The sequence below is a fragment of the Trichosurus vulpecula genome, chromosome 6 (assembly GCF_011100635.1).
Source record: "Trichosurus vulpecula isolate mTriVul1 chromosome 6, mTriVul1.pri, whole genome shotgun sequence".
NCBI lineage: Eukaryota > Metazoa > Chordata > Mammalia > Diprotodontia > Phalangeridae > Trichosurus > Trichosurus vulpecula.
The window spans coordinates 143,459,216-143,483,380 of NC_050578.1; the positions used below are offsets into that span (position 1 = coordinate 143,459,216).

Here is a 24,165-nt window from a genome sequence, read left to right on the forward strand (position 1 = left end):
ACATCGCTCTTCTCAGCAACCTAAGGTGCAAGGACAACTCCAGGGGACTCACGATGGAGAGTGCTATCTTCATCCAGAGAAAGAACTGTGAAGTTTGAATACAGATTGAGGTGCACTACATGCTCGCCTTTTTTGCTTCTCTTTTGTTTTTGTTTTTGGGGTTTTTTTTGTTCTGTTTCTTTTTTCTCATGATTCATTCCATTGGTCATAATTCTTCCCCACAACTTGACTAGTGTATAAATTAATTCAATGCGACATTATACATGGTAGTTATATGAGATTCCATGCCATCTTGGGGAGGGAGGGGGCAGGGAGGAGGAGGGGAGAAAATCTGGAACTCAAAATTATGTAGAGCCGTGTGTGGTAAACTAAAAATAAATAAATTAATTAATAAAAAAAACAGTTGGAAAGAACACCAGAGGCGATTAGGGTCTGTAAGTACTCTGAAAATGTCATTTTTACTAGTCTTCAGTTTTCTCCTTTATTTATGGGCTGATTAATTTTTTTAGTTTTAAAATACTATGATTTAACACATGCTGATAGCTGTTACACACACTGAGCTCAGAGCTGAAGTAGGTTAGATTTTATTCCAGTTGTTCAGAGCTCAAGATACTGGGAGATATTGGATTCTCTCCTCAAGAAGTTGTTTTCACCTGCTAAACCTGGACCACTCCCCTATTTGTACACAAGGGAAGAAGAAGATTGTGAAGAAAATTAATGTGAAGGAATGCTTTTATTTTCTCTCAGCCTAAAAGAAGGAAATCAAGTTAACTTTCAGGACACTCTGTTAGTATGGAACCTGTGGTTTGTGGAACTTACCATCCCTTCCCCCAAATCTTCCTACCTAGGTACTGGTATCTGAAATCCCTTTGTCAAGGAGCCTGACTGTGCAGCAACTAGCCAGAAAATACTTAGAATGCAAATGTCTGGTTCTGATAACCTTTTGACAAATCACAGTAATTCATAGTCTGTTGACCAATTAACAGGTGTAAAAGACTGCCAATTGTTTCCCCTTGCCAGGGAATAGGAATTTAGAGAACAGGGAGGCACCAGGTCTTCTGAAGGGGAAGAGAAACTGCAAAGGGGCATAAGTTTCAAGGAAGGTGAGGCCAGGAATATTGTAAATGAACTTCCCTGAATTTTCAATTTTGCATATAGTTCAGTTCTGTGCACCAACAAAACTATACAGAAAGAGATGTATTTTTGTTGTATGCAACCATAATAAAAAAGTAATAATACTCCACATTAATTTCATACCCCTGCTTAAAGTATATTGTCTGATTTGATCTTTTTAGAAATTATGTGAGGTAGATGGCTTTACTATCCACATTTTATGAATGAGAAAACCAAGAGGAGAGGAGAATATTGTTAAAGGGTTTGTACGAAGACAAACAGTAAGTATCTGAGGGCAAATTCAAACCAAGGTCTTCCCAATTCCAAATCCACCACCTTCTTCATTAAGCTCACTACTATTCATGTAGCAATTTAGCAGGAATATGACACGATAAAGCACCACTATTTCTCCTGATTCCTGAAGATCTTTAAAGACTGCCAAGTTTTTTTTTGAGAAATTTCCTTCCCAGAATCTTTAGTGATTGAGGTCTCCCTGAAAATTAAATAGAGCCCATTATCAGAATATACTTTATCTACATTCAGTCTTCTTCTCATATCTGAAGGCCACAAGGAGGGTCAGGCAGAAAATACATAAAAACCCACATATACAACATGCACACACATACAGGCACACACACACACATGCACACACACACGCATGCACATACTCAAATGCATACTCTGAAAATCAAAGCCTAGTTTTCAAACAGTGATAGACTTGAAGAAAAATCAACCAGTAGTTAGAGGAGGAGCCTGACACAGAGCAATGAATTAATCTTTAGCAAAGGCAGGCTGGAAGCTGCTTAGGCTACAGACTAGGAGGAAAAACTGTAGAGTAATAACCTCAATCCTGGAAATAGCTGCAGTAAAAGACTATGGAAAGTTTAAGAATGCCCGTTCACCAGGATACCTGCGACAATCGCAACACCAGTATCTATGTTCCAACTTGAAGGATAGCCTAGACGTAAAAATCTATACTCTTCTTAGCTAACAAGAAGATATGTACATCCAAGTAGGTGAAATCCATTTCTTTAAAAGATCATTTATAATATCAACAATTCTGTTTTTATAATTATAGATAATGAGTGTAAAGCTTATGTTAGTGATTCATAACCAATGCAAAAAAAAAAATTAATGAGACTTCTATTTGAATGTTGTTGTCAAGGATACCATATAAAATCTACCATTATGCTAGAGGGAACAACTTAATTCACTCAAAAGTGCCCAAAGCATACTTAGAGCCACATTCTATCCTGGGATCTCATCCTTAATAACTCTGTGCCTAGCCATTCCCATAGGTATAATAATCACAAACTTACAAAACCATCCTCTCCCAACTAGCTCCTTGGTCCCTCTATTCTGCTGACAGGGCCTCTTCCATTACACACAAGAAGGTATGAGAGAATAAATGCAGATTGGAGAGATAAGGGAGATAAAATAGATCAGCATCTTTATTACATTTTGTAATTTATCATTTTTTGTGTTACTAAGTTGAAAATGTACTTTCTCTTTTCTCTATTCTCTCTCAGGCACTTCAGTCTATATTTTTAACCATTGATAAGTTGATATTGTTGTGAATTGTGTTCCTTTACTTCAAGAAAATATTAATGGGGTGCAGCTGGGTGGCAAAGTGAGTAGAGCACTGGCCCTGGAGTCAGAGGACTTGCATTCAAATCCAGCCTCAAAGAACACTTGACACACTTGCTAGCTGTGTGACTTTGGGCAAGTCACATAACCCCAAATGCCCTGCCTTCCCCACGCAAAAAAATCAAGAACTGAGTCAAGGGATGGCCCCTTTAATTAGAAAAAAAAGAAAATATTAATGAAATATGTATAGTGATATATTACACAAAGATCTGATATCTCAAAGCTCAGGCTTGACAAAATGTGATAATTCACTTTGGGTCATTATGAAGATATCCCAACTGGTACTGATAAATATTGAGAATCTAAAAATATCCATCAAGAGCTATTTTATACCAATTGATATTCCATGTGGTTGTGGAAGGAGGAGTCTAGCAATAATATTTTTTTTCAGAAGAAAAACTGAGTTTTACATAGCTAAAATGACTCAGACAGTATCACATAGTAAGCTAATGAAAGAGATGAGATGATTTTAGTTCTCAAAATTCCTATACAGTATACTTTAGCCTCTATTAGAGTGCACTGGAGACCATGGCCACTTGTATCACACAATTTCATGAGAACAATGAAGGACATTTACATGATGTTTCACTTTCTCTTCTATTTTTTTAAAATTATTTCTTTATTTCTTATAACTTCTTTGACTTCGCTTTGCCCAATTCTGATTTTCAAGGTGTCATTTTCTTCCTTAAGATTCTGGATTTCCTTTTCTAATTGGTTGACTTTCTTTTCTTTTTTATTGTTGAATTTATTTATTTAACGTATTTAGTTTTCAATATTGATTTTCACAAGAGTTTGAATTACAACTTCTCTCCCCATTTCTACCCTCCCCCTACTCCAATATGGTGTATATTCTGGTTGCCCTGTTCCCCAGTCAGCCCTCCCTTCTGTCAATCCATTCCCCTCCCATCCCCTTTTCCCTTCCTTTCTTGTAGGGCAAGATAAATTTCTATGCCCCATTGCCTGTGTATCTTATTTTCTAGTTGCATGCAAAAACATTTTTTTTTTGTTTTTGAACATCTGTTTTTAAAACTTTGAGTTCCAAATTCTCTCCCCTCTTCCCTTCCCACCCACCCTCCCTAAAAAGTCAGGTAATTCAACATAGGTCACATGTGTATCATTATGTATAATGTTTCCACAATATTCATGTTGTGAAAGATTAACTATATTTTGCTCCTTCCCAAACCATCCTCCTTTATTGAATTTTCTCCCTTGACCTTGTCCCCTTTCCAAAGTGTTTGTTTTTGATTACCTCCGCAACCATCTGTCATCCCCTCCATCATCCCCCCCCCCTTTTTATATCTTCTTCCCTCTTCTTTCCTGTGGGGTAAGGTATCCAATTGAGTATGTATGGTATTCCCTCCTCAGGCCAAATTTGATGAGAGCAAGATTCAATCATTCCCCCCTCACTGCCCTCTCCCCTCATCCCAAAGAACTCCTTCCTCTTGCCACCTATTTGTGAGATAATCCAGCCAATTCTATCTCTCCCTGTCTCCCTCTCTCAATATATTCCTCTCTCATCCCTTAATTTTATTTTATTTCTTTTAGATATCTTCCTTTCATCTTCAAATTACCTTGTGTCCTCTCTCTCTCTCTCTCTCTCTCTCTCTCTCTCTCTCTCTCTCTTTCTCTCTCTCTCTCTCTAGATATATATATATACACACATATATGTATATATATACATATATATACATTCACACATATATATACATACATATAAATTCATATATACATACATACATATACATTCATATATATATGTATATATACATACACACATAACCATATATATATGCATATTCCCTTCAGCTACCCTAATACTGAGGTCTCATGAATCATACACATCATCTTTCCATGTAGGAATGTAAGCAAAACAGTTCAACTTTAGTAAGTCTCTTGCAATTTCTTTTTCTTGTTCTTTTTCTTGATTACCTTTACATGCTTCTCTTGATTCTTGTGTTTTAAAGTCAAATTTTCTATTCAGCTCTGGTCTTTTCACTGAGAAAGCTTGAAAGTCCTCTATTTTATTGAAAATCCATATTTTGCCTTGGAGCATGATACTCAGTTTTGCTGGGTAGGTGATTCTAGGTTTTAATCCTAGCTCCATTGACCTCCTGAATATCGTATTCCAAGCCCTTCGATCTCTTAATGTAGAAGCTGCCAGATCCTGGGTAATTTTGATTGGGTTTCTACAATACTCAAATTGTTTCTTTCTGGCTGCTTGCAGTATTTTCTCCTTGATCTGGGAGCTCTGGAATTTGGCAACAGTATTCCTAGGAGATTTCTTTTTGGGATCTATATGAGGAGCTGATCGATGGATTCTTTCAATTTCTATTTTGTCCTGTGGCTCTAGAATATCAGAGCAGTTCTCCTTGATAATTTCTTGAAAGATGATATCTAGGCTTTTTTTTTTTTGATCATGGCTTTCAGGTAGTCCAATAATTTTTAAATTATCTCTCCTGGATCTATTTTCCAGGTCAGTGGTTTTTCCAATGAGATATTTCACATTGTCTTCCATTTTTTCATTCCTTTGGTTCTGTTTTATAATATCTTGATTTCTCATAAAGTCACTGGCTTCCACTTGCTCCAATCTAATTTTTAAGGTAGTATTTTCTTCAGTGGTCTTTTGGACCTCCTTTTCCATTTTGCTAATTCTGCCTTTCAAGGCATTCTTCTCCTCATTGGCTTTTTGGAGCTCTTTTGCCATTTGAGTTAGTCTATTTTTTAAGGTATTGTTTTCTTCAGTGTGTTTTTCAGTATTTTTTTGAGTCTCCTTTAGCAAGTCATTGGCTTGTTTTTCATGGTTTTCTCACATCCTTCTCATTTATCTTCCCAATTTTTCCTCTACTTCTCTAACTTGCTTTTCCACATCCTTTTTGAGCTCTTCCATGGCCTGGGACCAGTTCATGTTTTTCTTGGAGGCTTTTGGTGTAGGCTCTTGCACTTTGTTGACTTCTTTAGGCTGTATGTTTTGGTCTTCTTTGTCACCAAAGAAAGACTCCAAAGTCTGAGACTGAGTCTGGGTGTGTTTTCACTGCCTGCCCTTATTCCCAACCAACTAACTTGACCCTTGAGTTTTTCAGCAGGGTATGACTGCTTGTAGACTAAAGAGTTCTATGTTCCACATTTGGGGGGGATGCGCCAGCTCTGCCACACCAGCATTCCTCCTTCCCCAACAACCCCCAACCCGGACTGGACTCAGATCTTCAGGAGGCTCTGCACTCCTGCTCTGATTTGCCACTTAATTCCTCCCACCAGCTGGGCCTGGGGCCGGAAGCAACTGCAGCTGTAGCTGCCCCACCTCTACCTTCACTGCCCTGGGGATGGTGGCTGAACCCCAAACTCCTTCCACTCCTGCAGCTTTTCCCACTAACCTTCTCTGTTGTCTTTGGTGTTTGTGGGTTGAGAAGTCTAGTAACTGCCACAGCTCACTGATTCAGGGTGCTAGGGCCCGCTCCACCTGACTCCTGGTCTGGTTGGTCCGCGCTGCTCATGCTGGGTTCTGCTCCACTCTGCTCCCAGCTCCCAGTTCCCAGCTCCCAGCTCCATGTGGGATAGACCTCACCCAGAGACCATCCAGGCTGTCCTGTGCTGGATCCCTGCTTCCCTCTGGTGTTTCATGGGTTCTGCAATTCTAGAATTGGTTCAGAGCCATTTTTTATAGGTTTTCAGAGGGGCTCGGCAGGGAGCTCACACTGGTCCCTGCTTTCCAGCCGCCATCTTCGCTCCACCCCCGGTTGACTTTCTTTTCATAATCTTCATGTTTTTCTTGGATTATTCTTTTTTTTAAAGTTTTTCCTCCACATCTCCCATTTGATTTTTAAAGTCTTTTCTTAAGTTCTAAGAATTCTTTTTGGGCAGGTGACAATTTGATGTTACTCTTTGGGGTAGAAACATTTCTTCGCTTCAATATCCTCCTCTGAAGATTATCCCCAGTCTTCTCTATTCCTAGAATAATTTTCTATGATTTGATTCTTTCTCTTTGTGCATTTTTATAGTAATAGCTTAATTTTTATAATCACCTGTAGCCCTGGGGTATGGGAGATGGTGTCTCTTGACCCACATCTTCACTTTGCCCCAAATCCAAACCTACAGCCTCCTGTAAGTGCCAGGAGCGTTTTGCCCCACTGTTTCTGCACTCACTGGGCATGTGCTGGTTAATTCTCATTCCCTGCTGCTCTTCTCAGTTGGACCTGGCATTCCTTTTCAGCAGAGGTTCCCTCAATCTTCCTTGGCTCAGATACCCAACTCCCCTCACTATCCCTGGGGTAAAACTTCCTGTGGCTGGGGCCAAGGCAGCCTCCCAAACTAACCCCAGGGCTTGCTCCTTGTTGTTAATGCTGACCCTAGTCTGGAGGTATTTACTGTTCACAGGCACCATACCTTGAACTGGGATTTTTCTTCCAATCTTCTCCAAATTTTCCCAGGAAGACCACTGTTGTGGTCCCATTCTTATTTATTTTTACCAGCATTTTGTTTGCCCTAGGTGCTATCTTATCTGTTTTGTGGGGAAAAAATCTTGAAAGCTTGGAATTTTTTCACCTACTCTGCTATCTACCCAAAATCCTCTCCCAGTCTTACATTTTTCACAGGCTTCTTGCTAATGGTGAAAATCTGTTTACACTGCTACTTCTTTGTGAAATCTAGAAGTTCTAGTCATTTTCCTCACACTATTAATGATGAAGTTTCATTTGACCTCACTCTCTCAGTTCTATTGATGAACTATTTCCTATCTCAAATTATATCAAATTCTATAGCAGTGTTCTCTCTTCCTCCATGACTTCTTCTCTTATTTAACACATGGGACCATGAGATGTGCTCAAACAAAAACCATTTAGTTTATGGACTAAACTGAGGTCACCTGAAAAACCAGCAGCTAACCCCTGGTAAATTAACCTTCTCAAGAATCATCGGGGAATTTCTTCAAAACTCATGTTCATTCACAGATAGGGTAAAACTTAAAACTGTTCAAAAGACATGAATGAATGGATTCTTCTTCTGAGGAATAAAGCCATATGGCTCAATGGCTAAAAGGGAGCAGCTGAGTCAGGAAAATGTAGTAGACACCACCTGCAACTATGCAAAGCAATGAATGCCACCCAGAAAGACAGAAAAATGAGCTGTTCAGTGACAGAGGGCTGAATTTTGGGGAAGCAGATGGGTCAAACAAAGTGGCAAACTCTGAATTTTGCCTTCCTTATCTTTAGAGTATTCCCAGGCTCTAAATCCTTTGATTAACCACCAGACCACAGCAGATCTCAGTCCTTTACATATTTGAGTCCTTCAGATACTCTAGTCATAAATCTGGGCTGGCTTTTGTTTGTGTCCCTTTTTGTCAAGAGTTGAGGAAATCTACTCAGGCAAAGGTTTCTCCTGGAAATAACAGAGAGATATAGTTACTGAATTACTGGTGTGTGTAAACTATTACCTGGAACTGAATATGGCACCTAGAATAGGCAAGATAGAATAATTCCTTTCAATCTAGTTACCCATCTAGAAATTTTAAAGCAAGAAAAATGTACCAAATTTATAATTATTAGACTTGTATTGACAAGATAAGGGGAGAAACAGTATACTATAAGTTAAAAAAAACATTCTGCAGTATCACTAGAGAATTGACACCTAAACTACAGCAAATTTGTTCTTCAAGCCTCTGGGTTTTTTTGGCATTTTTTGACATTTACTTGGTCTCCTCATATCAGTGACTCAGTTTGTATCACCTCTACCTTCCCTATACAGGCATATCTTGTTTTGTTGTGCTTTGCTTTATTGCACTTTGTAGATAGTGCAGTATTTTTATGTTTGCTTGTTGGTTTGTTTTTTGTTTTTGTTTTTTTTTAATTGAAAGTTTATGGCGAACCCGTGTCAAGCAAGTCTGTCAGCACCATTTTTCCAACAGCTCGTGCTCACATCATGTTGCCGTGTCACATTTTGGTAATTCTCATGGCATTTCAAACTTGTTTTCATTATTATTTTATCTGCTATGGTGATCTGTGAACAGTGATCTTTAATATTGCCATTTTCATTGTTTAGGGGATCTACAAATTGCACCCATAAAAGGTAGCAAACTTAATAAATGTGTGCGTTTTGACTGCTCCACCAACAGACCATTCCCTGTCTCTCTCTCTCTCTCCTCAGTCCTTCTTATTCCCTGAGACACAAGAACAATGAAATTAGGCCGATTAATAACCCTGCAATGCCCTCTAAGTGTTTAAGTGAAAGGAAGAATCAATCTATGGAGCAGACTTCACTGTTGTTTCTTTTTTTTTAAGAAATTGACACAGCCACCCCAATCCTCAGCAATGAACACCCTGATTAGTCAGGAGCCATCGACAAAAAGATTATTACTTCCTGAAGGCTCAAATGATGATTAGTATTTTTTAGTAAATAAAATATTTTTAAAATTGAATTGTATACATTATTTTTAGATAATACAATTGCACACTTAGTGTAAATATAACTTACGTATGCACTTGAAACCAAAAAATTGGTGTGACATTTCTTTATGATATTCACTTTATTATGCTGGTCTAAAAGCTGATCTTACAATATAACTGGGGTATGCCTGTATTCCATTAAGATATGGAAAACTGATCTTGACTAGTCAATTGAAATTGGTTGCAACTGTAATGTGGGAAGGGGCATACCAATGAAGAACTGACTGGAGGGCAAGGGTTGCTGTGGCCAAGAGAATGGGAACATGAAATCTAGGCAGAGGTAGGTCTCTTCTGCTTGAGTTACACATACTGAGAATCTAGTCCCCTCCACCTCTACCACATAAACCCAAAAAAAGGATTGTCTACTCAGAGCAAGGGTTTTGTACAGGAAGAAAAGAATAACAATTAAAAAACATATCTAGTAGCTATGTAAAGGGGACCACCCTATAGTGCGTAGGAAAGTTTGAGATAAGCTACTGGAATTATAAGCAAAAAGGAAAAAAAATCAAGGAGACAAAGGCTGAATTATAAATCTAGCTTCCAAGATAGGGGGATAAAAGGAATGAGACTCAAAGACAGAAGAAAAAAATGAGTAAAAAAATTAAAATGCACAAACACAATGAATAAATATTATACATTAAAGATAAGTGAACTCAAAACCCCAATAAAAAAGAGAACATGAAAACAAACTCTGTAGATTCTCAAACTAAGGAAACAATAGTGAGGAATTCCAGAATGATACAGAAGAGACTTTAACCTTTAAAGAAAAGTTATTGGAAAGGGAATTAGGTAAGAAGTCAGTATTCTTAAAAAAGAAATTTTAAAAGGCAGCAACAGAGAAGACAACTTAAAACCTATGACAGAATTCCACTAGAGTAGTATAGGCTCTAAAAAGAAAATTACACATTTGGGACTCAAATACTTTAGATGGGGAAGAAAAACCTGCAGAAAATAAGAAAAAAAATGACAGAAAGCAAACCTTAATCACATTCAAAATAAAGTGACTAATCATAAAGACAATATGCATAATGTAATCCAGGGATGTAATCCAAAGATAAAAAGTCTCCAAGGAGAACAAGATACACGTTAATTCTATACTGAAAGAAATAATATCAAAGAAACAGCAATTCTGAAAGCAAATAGTAAAATGCTTATACAGCATTTGGCTTGTAAATAAGTACAATTATTAAGAAATGACTAAAGAACTAAGTAAATTATCTTATGTCTACAGAATATACAGGGTAACTTAGAGTGGAAACTCTGAAAGAAAATTCTGAAAACTCAGAAAGGAACTGAGGAAAAAAATGATTTACTATTCCATCAATTAAATACTTGCTCCACTGTAGGTGAATCAGTTTCATGGGGGGGCAAGGGTGGGGAGAGGGTGACATAAGCAAGAGGCAAAGGGGGAATTGGTTATGTCCTCATATGCCACAGTTGTGAACAGAATGACAGTCATATCTTCAGACTGAACACAAACTCTAAGAACTGAGGGAGAATAAGATTAGGAGAATGGAAGGAAGGGACTGCAGCAGAAATGGGGATAATAGGAGGTTAGAAAGAAGAAATAAAAAGGTACCATTGAAGCTTGTTCCTGTAGTGAATTGAGGGGAAGTGAGGAACCTCACAATGGTTTTAGTCTTGGTCAGTGTGCACTTTTGGAAAAGAAAGTGTGTGTTTCCCCAGGAATAGCCACCAAATATGACCATAGAAGGAACATGGATCCCAGTGTCCAATGTTCTGGCCTTAGAAGGGATGAGTGAGCATGGCACAGGTGAGGAAAAGGACCAGCCTTGAGATACAGAGTGACTCCCACAAACCTAACTGCATGTTTCATGGATTAATATTGAAGCACATGCAGAGGAGGTCTTGAAAAATAAGCAATCCAACAAAATAGCACCCAGTGTCTTATTCCAATGAGGATTGGTGTTGGGGTTGACAATTGATTCATAGCGAAGAGAAATGATGTCTTGGTCACTAAAAAATTCATATTAGAGGTCTTCAGGAGACCATAAATAAATACATGTCTTTTATCATTTTAACTATCAGAGACATGGCTCTCACAGAGATGCAATTCCCCACCCTCACCTCCCACAGACCAGAGAGCAGAATGTTGAAGGAGAGGAGCACAGAGTATCCTCATAGCCAGGATGGAAGGGTGTCATTAATGGTTTTTATATTTGCCATTATGTCATCACTTGAGGGGGAAGTGACTGTAGGGAATGCCCCTGCTTGGAGGATCTGTATACATTCCCATGCTCTACGCTGCATACAAATATGACTCTCAGCTCTCTTTGAATGGAGACTTGCCAGAGAGCTCACATCTCCATCTCCTTGTCCTACGTCTTCTTCATGTTCTTAAATGCGCTGTATTTTTTTTCTTTTGGTAAATATTATAAGATCCAGGAAACAGGTCTTCCTCTAGGGGACAGGGCTTGGAAAATTCTTTTAAAACAAACAAAACCCCATCAGCAACACCTTTGAGATTCCAAAGATATTCTCTTAGGGCATAGTTTTGACCATCTTCTTCTTGATATCTTTTCCCTTATAAATGCTTCGGTTTTTCTTTTCATTATTTCTCCTTCATTTCACCTTCCTTATTTTCAATTTTATAATGCCAAGAACAGGCTTAAAATTCTCTGTAAAGCATGTTGAATTCTTTGGAGAAATAGCACTTTAGAAATTTAACAAATAAATAAAGCAGCAAATTAATGAGAAGCAGCAGACTAGAATCCTTATGGAATGCCACATGAAAGAAACCTTGGGCTTAGGGAGAATCATTCCTTTCATTTTCTGCTAGGAAGCAGGCTTATTTGGTCTTTGCCAGAGTCAGAGCATTAGACATTAAAGATTCTATTTATGTTACAGTGAGCTCTGTAGTGCCAGACCCTGACTTATGGTGGTAGTAAGGGATGTTATATTGATGTGAATTGTCTAAGAATGCCTTCTGATTGTAAACTTTAAATTAATAAATTACTTCCAGAAAGGTTTGAAGAGTAGGGTGTAATGTCAATATATGGACTATGAAACACACCATAAGAGGAGGAACAGATTTGCAGCTGATAGCTAGGCTGAAGGTTAAGAGCCTGCTGGTCACTAGGGTTAAGCATGTATTTGTCAATTTAGATCTGCCAATGAGCTAAAAACAGGGGCCACCGAGGAGAAAAATTTTGAATTAGAGCAGGCTTAATGTCATTGATCTAGGTTATGCGACCATTAGGGAATATTTTGATAATTTAAGTGTGCTTTTTAAATAACAAGTATTTTTTTATTAATTTGTACCTCCCACTAATCATCCCCACAGAACAAATTAAAAAAGGAAAGAAAACTGAAACAAACAACTCCCTCCCTAACAAATCTGTCAATATAGAGCTACACAGTTCAGCAAAATTTTCCACATTAGCCATTTTCACACATTTTTTTCTTTCTGAATTTTTAGTCTCTTTCGGGAGGTGAATAGAATGTTTCATCTTCATTCTTTTGGCCTTCAAGTTGGTCATTGCATTGATCAGAGTTCTGAGGTCTTTCAAAGTTGGTTTTACTCTATAACATTAGTATCATTGTGTAAATTATTCTCCAAATTCTGCTCACTTTGCTATACATTATTTCATAAAAGCCTTCCCAGTTTCCTCTGAAATTGTCCACTTCATCATTGCTTATGTCACAGCAAAAGGTAAGGAAGGAGGGAAGGAAACAAGCATTAAATACCTTCTTTGTGTTATGCACTGTGCTAAGCACTTTACAAATTTATCTCTTTTGACAATATTTGTATATTTTTAATATTCTATTACTTTCATATACTACACTTTGTTTAGCCATTTTGCAGTAGGAGTATTCCATCTTATTTTCTGCTTTTGGAGCATCATCAAAATTTGCTGTCATAAAACTTTTTTTTAATATATGGTTAATTTCTTCCTTCTTTGATTTCTTTGGCGTACTGGTGCAGTAGTGACACAGCTGGGTCAAAGGGAAAGTAGAATTTAGTACCTTTCTGGGCCTATTTCCAAATTGTTTTCCAGAATGGCTGGAATGATTCACAGCTCAAACAGGGCATAAATGTTCCTGTTTTCCCACTCCCTCCAGGGCAAGTGGTTCAAGAGGTAAGAGCACCATGAAGGGTAGAATCAGTCAGTACTTTCTGGCTGGGGGATTTGCTTTGGCCAGACAAACCAAAAATAGAGCTAAGATACTGTACTTAGGAGCAATTACAGGGACAAGGCAAAGAACAGGGTATCTGAACTAGAAATGAGCTGGGAAAGCTCTATTTATATCTAATCTGAGAAGAAAACGCATTCAGGTGAGGTCAAAATTATTATCTATTCCGGCTATCCAACATTTAAATGTTTTAATTTTGAGGGACATCAGTGACTCCAGAATTGGCAAATGACAAAGTAGGCCTCTTTTTTTTCTCTCCTTCTTGAAAAAGAGAGCATAATGCTAATAATCTTATAACTACAGAGGGGAAAAAAAAACTAACTCAAATAACTCATGCCCTTTTTTAGTACTTAATTCAAAATTTCAAAAAAAAAAACTATGAAAAGAATTAAGCATGGTAGTTTTTCTTCTTCCCACTGCCATATTTATAGATAGGGAAACTAAGTCATGAAATCATAGGCCATGTGTGTGATGATGTTTAAAACAGGATGGGTTTCCATTTTTCTCAGACCAGCAGCTTGACATTTCAAAAGATAAGAAGTACTGCTCAGCTTGAATGAACTCAGAAATATCTCTGTGAATGTATTTGAACTCATCTTTTCAAATGTCAGTTTGGGAACAGGTGATATGAGTAACTCTTTATGAAACCAAAAAAAAAGTGTTAAAACTCCCAAACAAAAATTTCTAAACATATGTTTCCAGCATTAATAAGACTTTGCCGATTATGCAGAATATTTGCAAGTAGATCTATGAAGTCAAAAGTCATGAAAATATAAGAAGTCAAAGAACAAATGAGATAATGTACTTAAAAGCATTTCGCAAACCTCCCAGTCCTATATAAATGTCAGCCGTTATTATCATTTGAGAATTTAATACACATCATTTGATGAAAATTTTTTTCTTTGCTCTTGAAATGTGTATGAAGTATGTCTTACTGTACTGACACTTAGTCTATAACAATTGGCCATTGATATACATTACCCAAAGAATCCCCTTGCAAAATTTTCAGATTAACTCAAAGATGTGTTTCAAGAAGTGTGGGTTCATTGACTATTATGTGAAATTCAGTAGACATGGAGTATTTTTGGCATAGTGAAATTTTCATTTAAAGTTTTCACTCAAAACTATGGAAGAATTCAATTTACATGTCAAATCCTTTTTTTTTCTTGTACTAGTAAAAAATATTTGCAGAATCCTAGGGAGAAAAAAAATTATATATAGAAAAAAATTATATATATACATATATACATGCATATATATATGTGTGTGTGTGTGTGTGTGTGTGTGTGTGTGTTTTATTTGTGGTAGTTAAGGGTTTCCATATTCCAAAAAGCCCTATTGTTATCTCTTGGACACCAAGTGCTCTAAGACAAACCTTCAGTGGCCCAAAAGGACTTGGTTCTCTGGACTTTTCTTCAATCACAATGTCCCTGCTTTATATATCATTCTTTCAAGGCTTTTATCCCAGCAAGGTGATAAACTAATCCATATTGATATGCTAATGGAGCTAATGGATTAGTGCATTTTCCAGATAACGCATTTACATTTTAACTGAAGCTTGAAAAAGATAATACCTTAACCCAAAGGAGACCCTAATGGTGGAAATGTCAGGTTCCATAATAGTCTGGTGGAAGAGCTATTTGTGGCCAAATGAACCTTTGGACTATACCTGGTAGACTGATGACTGCCTATTGATAACAGAGGTAGCCCTCATCAGAGAACCTACTTTTTGTGGATGTGAGTTCGTTTGCCTTTTTTTCCTCTGTAATGACCAACTTTAGATTTATGAGTGAAGAAGTAAATTGCAAACCAAACCTCTGCCTAGTGGTTCAATGCAAAGTCATATGATGTCAGATACTTTCTAAGAAATCATCAATAATAACATGCGAAACCATTTTCAAATGTGAACTAAAAGACATGTCAGTGTCTTGACAGTCTCCAATCAAGTTTAGTGAAAACCATCAATATTTCATCCATAACTTGCCCATATCCTCTTAGTACTTGAAAGAAGACTGCTATTTTTTTTCTGGCCTTTTACTTTTATATTAGCTTGCTTGTGAACATTTACAATGAAACAAATGAAAAGAAAAAAAAAACAGTTGGGCAAAGCTCTTTAAGCTCTTCAAGGAAACCACATTAATAACTTCAGTTATCCTTAATAGGGAATAACAATTTGCAGATTTTCTGCCATAAATGTTCAAAAACGGGCTGATTTCCCTGCATAATCCAGGGTGTTTTGGGACCACCTCTTCCTACCATAATACAATGGGATGTAAACTATTTTTAGAATTAGGAAAGGCATGATAATCGTTATGTGTTTCAGCTCACATAGCATAGGTAGAGGATAAAACTAGTATTTCAAGGATTGAACCAACTCAAATTCTGTTTTATAGCATTTGTTTTAGGAGAAAATTCAGAGCAAGGGATGATGGGAAAATGAGTCACATAGTCCTTCAGTGAAGCATGAGAGAAAAAGTAATGTGGGGAACCCAAACAAGGAAGGGCCACTTTTTCCTTAACACTGTTGGAAGAAGAATAGTATTCTCCAGTCTATGGCCAGTGAGTCAGAGGGTCATCCTGTAGGGACAGTAGAAAGGAAGTCCTTGCTTAGGCCCAAATGCCTGTATTGTGAGCTAGGGAAACATATTCCAGATTTTTGACATGATTAGCCCTGTCTTGCCAATTCTTGACCTGAAACTAGAAGTTAATAATAAAGCCCAGGCTTAAGATTAAAAAATAAAAGGAAGAAGAGAGTTGAGAATAGCAATTGTACTGTAACAAGGAGAAAACCCTTTTGAAGTATTTAAACACAAAGAAACAAAAACCTTTGCAGATTTGGAGCTCTTTAACTTTTTCTTCAATTATTACTGTATCTTTCCTCTCAGCCCTGCCTCCCTTCCTTGCAATGAATGTTCATCAGTCCTGCTTTATAGCATATCTCCTTTGATTATCCTGAAACAGGTGCCTCATTATCAGCTAAGGGGAGAAAGAGCAGAATAAAAGAAACAATGTGGTTTTTTTCTGTTTCCTGTCAGGGGACCTGGTTTGGAGAAAACTTAGGCATTAGTCTGAAACAAGTGAACAACAAAATATGCATTAATCTAGTGATAACAACTTTAAACCTGAAGGAGGCAGCTGTGAATCAAACTTGGTCTTTGGCTAGTTGGAAAAAAAAATCAGTGCAAATACAGAGGTATGGGGCATCACTTGCATGCTGTGACAACTACTGATCATAAAATCATAGATTTTAGATTTGGAGGAAACTTTTAAGGCCATCTAATCAAACCCACTTATTTGGATGATGATGGAAACACACACACACACACACACACACACACACACACACACTTTTCCTCTTTGGACATGTTTTTTGGATATGTCTTCATTGCACACACACACACATATCTATGTATATACATGTATATATTTATGTGTATATGTATGTATGTGTGTGTTTGTAGTGTGTATAGGAATCCATTTCCAGGCTAAGAAATCATTTTACACACACACACACACACACACACACATACATTTATATATGTGTGTGTATCTGTATGTGTGTGTGTGTGTGTGTGTGTGTGTATGTGTGTGTGTACGTTTCCTCTCTGGACATCAATTTCATCATCAGCAAAATGAAGAAGTTTGACTAGAAGACTTTTAAAAGTTACTTCCAACTCTAAAACCTATGATTTTATGATCTGTAGTTATCACAGTGGGCAAAAGATGCACCATACCTCAGTAACTATACTATTTTCTTTTTTCTAGCCAACTCCACTTTTGACTCAAAGCTGCCTCCTTCAGGTTAAAATGATTACATTCACTAATGCATATATGTAATGTATATTGTACACACACTCTTGTAATAATCATATATGTGGGTGCAATCATATATCTATTCTCTTTCACACATATGTATATGAATTTTTTGTTAAAATAAAGTTTCAAAGTTAAAATGGGAATGGACATCTATCTTTTAATAGTTGTTGCAATTAGAAGATGCTATTGGTGAATTTGCTTGGGAAATTTATTTTATTAGCTCACCTAGAAGTTACGTTTACAAGAAAGTAATTCATGCTAACAAAATTCTCCAAATGTTGGTTTACAAATATGAATGTCAAAGGAATAATTTACAATCGAAGATATACCAGGCAAGATAATTGGCAATGAATATCCACACAAGTCACAGGAGGGACACTTCCTCTTCATGGTCTACCTAGGTGATCCAACTCCATAAATATGAATAGTTTTCTTTTAATTCTTTTAACTGAAAATTCAGTGAAAAATGTTTTGTGAACATAGAGAAAAAAAACTGTTTATATGTAAGATCTTCTTTCATGAGATTTGAGTGACTTGAATTTCTCCTCTCTACTATCAATATTTTGATTGAAAGAGTTGACTCCAGAATCAGGACCATGATCTGCAAAGGTTGTGCTGCAAGTTTTTCTAGGTATATCAAGAATTGTACGGAAATTAAACTTGTAATCAGTCCTACACCATAGTGTGCTACAATTCCTTAGGACAAAGAATCATATTTTTTTGAGTGAAATGATTTTAAGAAACAGCAACTTAAAACAAAACTATTTTCTTCCAGGATCAGATCTGGGCCAAAAATGACAAGAATTTACTTTGTTATTTTCTCTTTTGAATTATTTCTTATTAGTTACCACTTTCTAAAATAAATTTATTCATATTCTATTAATATTTTAAACTTATGCTTTCATTTTGGGTGTGGGAAGGGAGAGACACTCTAAACAGTTTTCTGGGAATGACAATGAGCACCACTCTTTTCAGCATTACATGTACAATTCATCTCTTGGAATGGGCACAAATGTGCAGATGCTTAGTCTTTCACATTTCATACTAGTTTTAATTAACTGCAATTTTACAAAGTGAACTTTTCAATTCAATAGCTAGTTATTAAACACCGACTATATACAAGCTACTCAGCTGTGCACGAGGCATGATACAAAGACTCCATAAAACATTTCCTCATCTTCACGGAGCTTGCAGTTTAATGAACTAAACTGAAATTCAACCCCTCCCCCATTGAGAATAGAATTTATTGTCTTGTAAAAAAATGAACACAGAAGAAGTAATAAAAATATCATTAAGAAAGTAACATCTAAATTTATGTGCTTATTGCTATTTTAGATTGTCATATGAGGATTACATAAAATATATAACATAATGTAGAAAATGATTTTGGTTTTTGTGCTTTGCAAGATTCAAACAGCAAGTATATTTTAACATTATTTGTCTTAGATGTCTCATTATTTTGATTTGCTCTGAAATCAGAATTAATATATCCTATCATTATTATAAACTCTATAACCAAACAATGGGGTGGTACGGTGGTTAGAGCACTGGACCAGGAGTCAGGAAAACCTAAGCTCAGATGCAGCCTCAGATGCATATTGGCTGTGTGACCTTGGTTAAGTCATTTAACCTTTCTTTGCCTCAATTCCCACCTTTGTAAAATAGGGTTAATCATACCTCCCAAATTTGCTGATAAGAATAAATGAGAAAATATGCATAAAATGTTTGGCAAAGTGCCTGGCTCATAGGAAGCACTATATAAATGTCAGCTATTATTATCTCCTTCTTGGTAACAAATATGTTCTATTTTATATTCTGAACAAATTTTATCTGTCTTAATTGAATACATTAAACTTCATAGTATTTCTTGAAAAAAGGGAAAATAAGACAAAATAGGGCAAATTTCTCTAACAAATCTCTCACGATAAAGTTCTATGTTACTTCATAAGTTGTACTAATAATTATCACCAATAGCACAAATAATAAATATTATTAAAATAAATTTAAGTTTGCTGTTGTTTATTTTTTCTATTCTATTACTTCATTTCAATTAGATATCCAATTCCTCTTAGCTTCCTCATCTAAAAATATGATATTATTAGATGATAAATATGATCCTCTCTGGAACAGGGATTTTATAATTTACATTTTCCCTTTTCCAGTTTTTCCCATTCTATTTTTTTTTTCCATCTGATTATATATGTATTTACTTGTAACCTTGTTGGTATTTTTTTCTGGTGAGTCATCTTTTCAATTTCTTATTTTGTTGTTTTTTTTTCGCCAATTCCATTGATCTGTCTGCACCACATGTTTTGTCTTGATCGAAAACAAACCAGGAAAATACCAATTGTTCAGGTGTTATTGTACAGCTTTTACGTAGACTTCTTTTTTCCCCTAGTCTATATTCTGTCTACTCCTCATTTAGTTCATCAATTATATAATATTTAAATTTCTTCTTAATTATAGTTTTGCACATTTTCAGGATGATTAATGATAGGCAACCTGATATGTAATTGTCATAATTAATAGTTCCCTGGAATTCGATAGGATTCTTTTCCTTCCTTCCTTCCTTCCTTCCTTCCTTCCTTCCTTCCTTCCTTCCTTCCTTCCTTCCTTCCTTCCTTCCTTCCTTCCTTCCTTTCTTCTTTCCTTCCTTCCTTCCTTCCTTCTTCCTTCCTTCCTTTCCTCCCTCCTCCCTTTCTTCCAAAAAGCTAAATACCTGTTTTGTGCTAAGTAGTATAGTTGGCATTGTAGAAGATTTTAAAATTCATAAGATACGATCTCCAGGAGCCATTCAAGGAGCTTCCAATGTAAGGAGAGGGAGCATTTATATCCAAACAATTTATGATACAAAATAGAAGATGATATTACTCATAAGTGGCATAAAGAAATTATTATAAAAGTTCAAAATAATGAAAGATCAATCTCTCATTGACCTCTGGGGGTTATCAGAAGATCCTTCCCATAGGAGGTGATATTTTTTGTACCCAGGGGCCAAGTTGCCAACATTTGCTTAATTATTCGGAAAGCAAGAGCGTTCCAGAAAAAATCTACTTCTACTTCACTGACTACACTAAAGCCTTTGTTCAGATAACAACAGAATGTGGCACATTTTCAAAGAGGTGGCAGTGCCAGATCATCTTACTTGTCTCCTGAGGAACCTGTAGGCAGATCAAGAATCATTAGTTAGAAGATGGAACAACATATTGGTTTAAAACTAGAAAAAGAGTTCAACAAGGCTTTAGGTTGCCACCTTATTTATTTAGCTTATATGCAGAGTACACCATGTAAAATACCAGCTTAGATGAATTAAAAGCCTGAATTAAGATTTCTGGGAGAAATTTCAACAATTTCAGATATGCAGACTATACCACCCTGATGGCAGAAAGTGGAGAGGAATTAAGAAGCTGAGGAGGGGGAAGGAGGAGAGTGTAAAAGATGGCTTGAAAGTTAATAAAAACGAAACAAAACAAAACCTGGTCCCATCACTTCTTGTCAAATAGAGGGAGAAGAAATGGAAGAAGTGTCATGTTTTATATTTGGGGGCTCAAAAATCATTATAAGTGGAAACTGTAGGCATGAAATTAAAAACAAAACAAACAACCAAAAACAAACAAGCAAACCACTTGATCGTTGGAAAGAAAGCTATGGCAAATCTGTAGAGCATACTAAAAAGCTAATATATATCCATATAGTCAAAGCTATGTTTTTTTCCCAGTAGTAATGCATGACTGTGAGAGCTGGAGTATAAGGACGGCTGATCTGCACAGAATAAGTACTTTCAAATTGTGGTACTAGAAAAAAAAAAAACAAACTTTGGGGAGACGGAGGGGTGGGGGCTGGAAGGGTGGTGCTAGAGCGAAGACAGCAGAGAAAAGATAGGGACTTGCCTGAGCTCTCCCCAAAACCCCTCCAAAGACCTTTACATAATGCCCTAAAACAAATTCTGGAGCAGCAGAACCCACAAAATGATGGGGTGAAAGTATTTTCCAGCCCAACATAACTTAAAAGATTAGCAGGGAAGGTCTGTCACAACAGGATGAGATTGGAGCACAGTCAAGCCCCAACAAACCAGGAGATGGCCTAGGGAGTGACTCAATCAGCAGAGGCAGTGGCTACTTCTGGAGGTTTCGGCCCACAGAGGTAAGGGAGTTGAAGAACTGATCAGAGGCACCAGACAGGGGTCTCTTTGCAATCATGGGGGCAATAGTCTTTTGCCTTGCCCATACTCAAATCCGGGTTGCAGTGCTAAGTCTCAGTCCCAGGGCAAAGAGCAGCACTAGCACACCAGAACTTGTAGCTTCTGTGGAATAGGGACTCTTGTCACAGTTCCAGGGCAGAAAAGAGTGCCCATGGTTGCTCACAGACCAGAGCACAAACAAGGACAGTAGTAAACACATCTCTCCTTAGATCATATCACCTTGGAAGACCTTGGAAGAAAGAAAACTTACAGGTCTCTAGAACCATCTCTGAAAACAGCTGAACAAAATCCCTGAAACTTGGGGCAATTTGCCCTCCACCCTGGAAGCAGAACTCCACTTTAGCAAAGAGTGAAAAGTCAAGAAACAGGTTGGAAAATGAGCAAACAACAGGAAAAAATTCTGACTATAGAAAGTTGCCATGGTGACAAAGAAGATCAAAACACACACTCAGAAGAAGACAGCAAAGTCAAACCTCCTACATCCAAAGCCTCCAAGAAAAAAATATTAATTGGTCTCAGGCCATGAAAGAATTCAACTTCTCAGGAAGCATTAGAGATGGATAAGGTTCTGGTGACATGGATTTGAGAAGTACACAGTGTAGTTGGTGGCTATAGAGGCAGTACTGAGTGAGCTGGTGGCTGTTGACCATTCAGTGAAATTTGAGAATTCCCAGACAGAGCAGGAAGGGGGCTCTGTGACACACCACATTCAGTTTGAGTATGCCTGGTGTTTGGTGAGAAGCAAATACCATAGTGACATCTGAAAGGGAATCAGGCTGCTGGAGGAACTGCTACCTAAAGGAAGCAAAGATTATGCCTTCTACCTGGCTGTGGGAAGGTACCACCTCAAGGAATATGAGAAGGCTCTGAAGTATATGAGTGAGTTACTGCAGACTGAGCTCCAGAGCAACCAGGCCAAGGAGTTAGAAAGCCTTACTGATAAGGCTATGAAGAAAGAATGATTGGTAGGCGTGGCAATCATGGGGGCCTTGGCTCTGGGTGTGGCTGGACTGGCTGGACTAATTGGATTTGCTGTGGCCAAGTCTAAATCTTGAGCTGCTCCACCTCTGCAACTCTGAGGACATACCTCTGACCTGCCCTGCTGTAAGGACAACCATACTGGCATACCCAGGATGGCTGCTGGGTTCTTTTCAAACACAGGAAATACAGAAAAGAGAAATAAAGACCAACAGACAGGGCATTACTGCCTGAATCAAAGCTTTACATCCACCACTGAATTGAGAGAGCCTTTACCTCTGAGGAGTCAGAGAGCTCTGAACATACAGCCATATACGTCCAGACCAGGGAATCACAACATCTTTGTAATAAGTGAGCCCCCAAAGTAAAAGTTCACCTCCCAGAATATATACTCTTTAGGCTCAGTGCCTAATTAGAAGTTAACAAAAGGTGTGTAAGCCTTCCTACAAGCAAGCAAGCTTTCCTTAATGGGCTCCCTATGAGGCCTGTTGATGGGAGGGGAATATTTTATTCCCCACTGACCTTATACCACTGCTCAGAAATGAAGCAGCCATGGGGGGCCATGGAAATGCTGATATTGAGGATGTTTAAAGAGCAGGGGAGGGGGGAGGCCCTGTCTCTTTTTAACTTTCTTTCTATTCTACCCTCCTCCTTCTATCTTCATCCCCTTCCCAGTTTCCTCCCCGATTATTTCCCAAGATGACCTCCCCCGGGATTTTATGCTTTGGTAGAATGTAAATAAAACTGAGGGCTCTTGGGGAAAAAAAAAGAAAGAGCTCACACAAGATTTTAAAAATCAAGTAAGAGAGGTAGAGGAAGAGAAAATGAGAGTGATGCAAGAAAATCATTAAAATGAGTCAACAGCTTGGTAAAGGAGACACAAAAAAATACTGAAGAAAATAATACCTTAAAAACCAGAATAGGCCAAATGGTAAAAGAGGTACAAACATTCAGTGAGGAGAAGAATGCCTTAAAATACAGAATTAGCCAAATGGAAAAAGAAATTCAAAAAGAGGAATTGACAAAAAAGAAAAAAAAAAGAGGCACAAAAGCTCACTGGAGAAAATAATTCTTTAAAAATCAGAATTGAAAGTCCCTTGAACAGCAAGGAGATCAAATCAGTCAATACTTAAAGAAATGAATTTTGGCTATTTGATGGAAGGTCAAATAGTAAAGCTAAAGGTTAAATACTTTGGCTATATAATGAAAAGACAGGATCCATCGTCAAAGACCCTGATGTTGGGAAAGATTGAAGGCAAAAGGAAAAGGGAATGGTACAGGATGAAATGCATAGACAGTGTCATGGAATCAATGAACATGAACTTGCAAAGACTTTGAGAGATAGTGTAGGATAGAAGGGCTTGGCATGCTCTGGTCCATAGGGTCACAAAGAGTCTGATATGACTGAACAACAATATATACAAAGCATTGCGCTAAATTGAGGGTGCACAAACAAACAAAAAAGGTCCTGTCCTAAAGGAGCTTACATTCTTCTGTAAGGAAAGAGCTTATATGTATATAGTAATGTATATATATGTGTAAATGTAATTTCAAGAAGGAGTGAAATCTAATAACTAACTTGCAGAAAAGCTTTGTAGAGGAGATGATGTGGAAAAAAATGCTTCAAAACATTAATAATAAGGTTAAATGTAGATTAAAATAGTTCTAAGGTTCAAACCCAGCAGACTGCCAAAGCTGAACAGACAATGACAAATGTTAGAGGGGCTACAGGAAAATAGGTACGTTGATGCATCCTTAGTGGAATTCTAAATTAGTTTAGAAATTCTGGAAAGTTATTTAGAATTATTCCCTCAAAGCTAC

General features: G+C 37.3%; 2 pseudogenes; both read left to right on the plus strand.

Annotated features, from left to right (window-relative positions):
* Positions 1 to 8,814, plus strand: part of LOC118854792 — a 34,824-nt pseudogene extending 26,010 nt beyond the window's left edge.
* A 2,081-nt stretch (positions 8,815 to 10,895) lies between these two features.
* LOC118854793 lies at positions 10,896 to 22,421 on the plus strand (annotated as a pseudogene).
* The last annotated feature ends 1,744 nt before the right edge of the window (positions 22,422 to 24,165 follow it).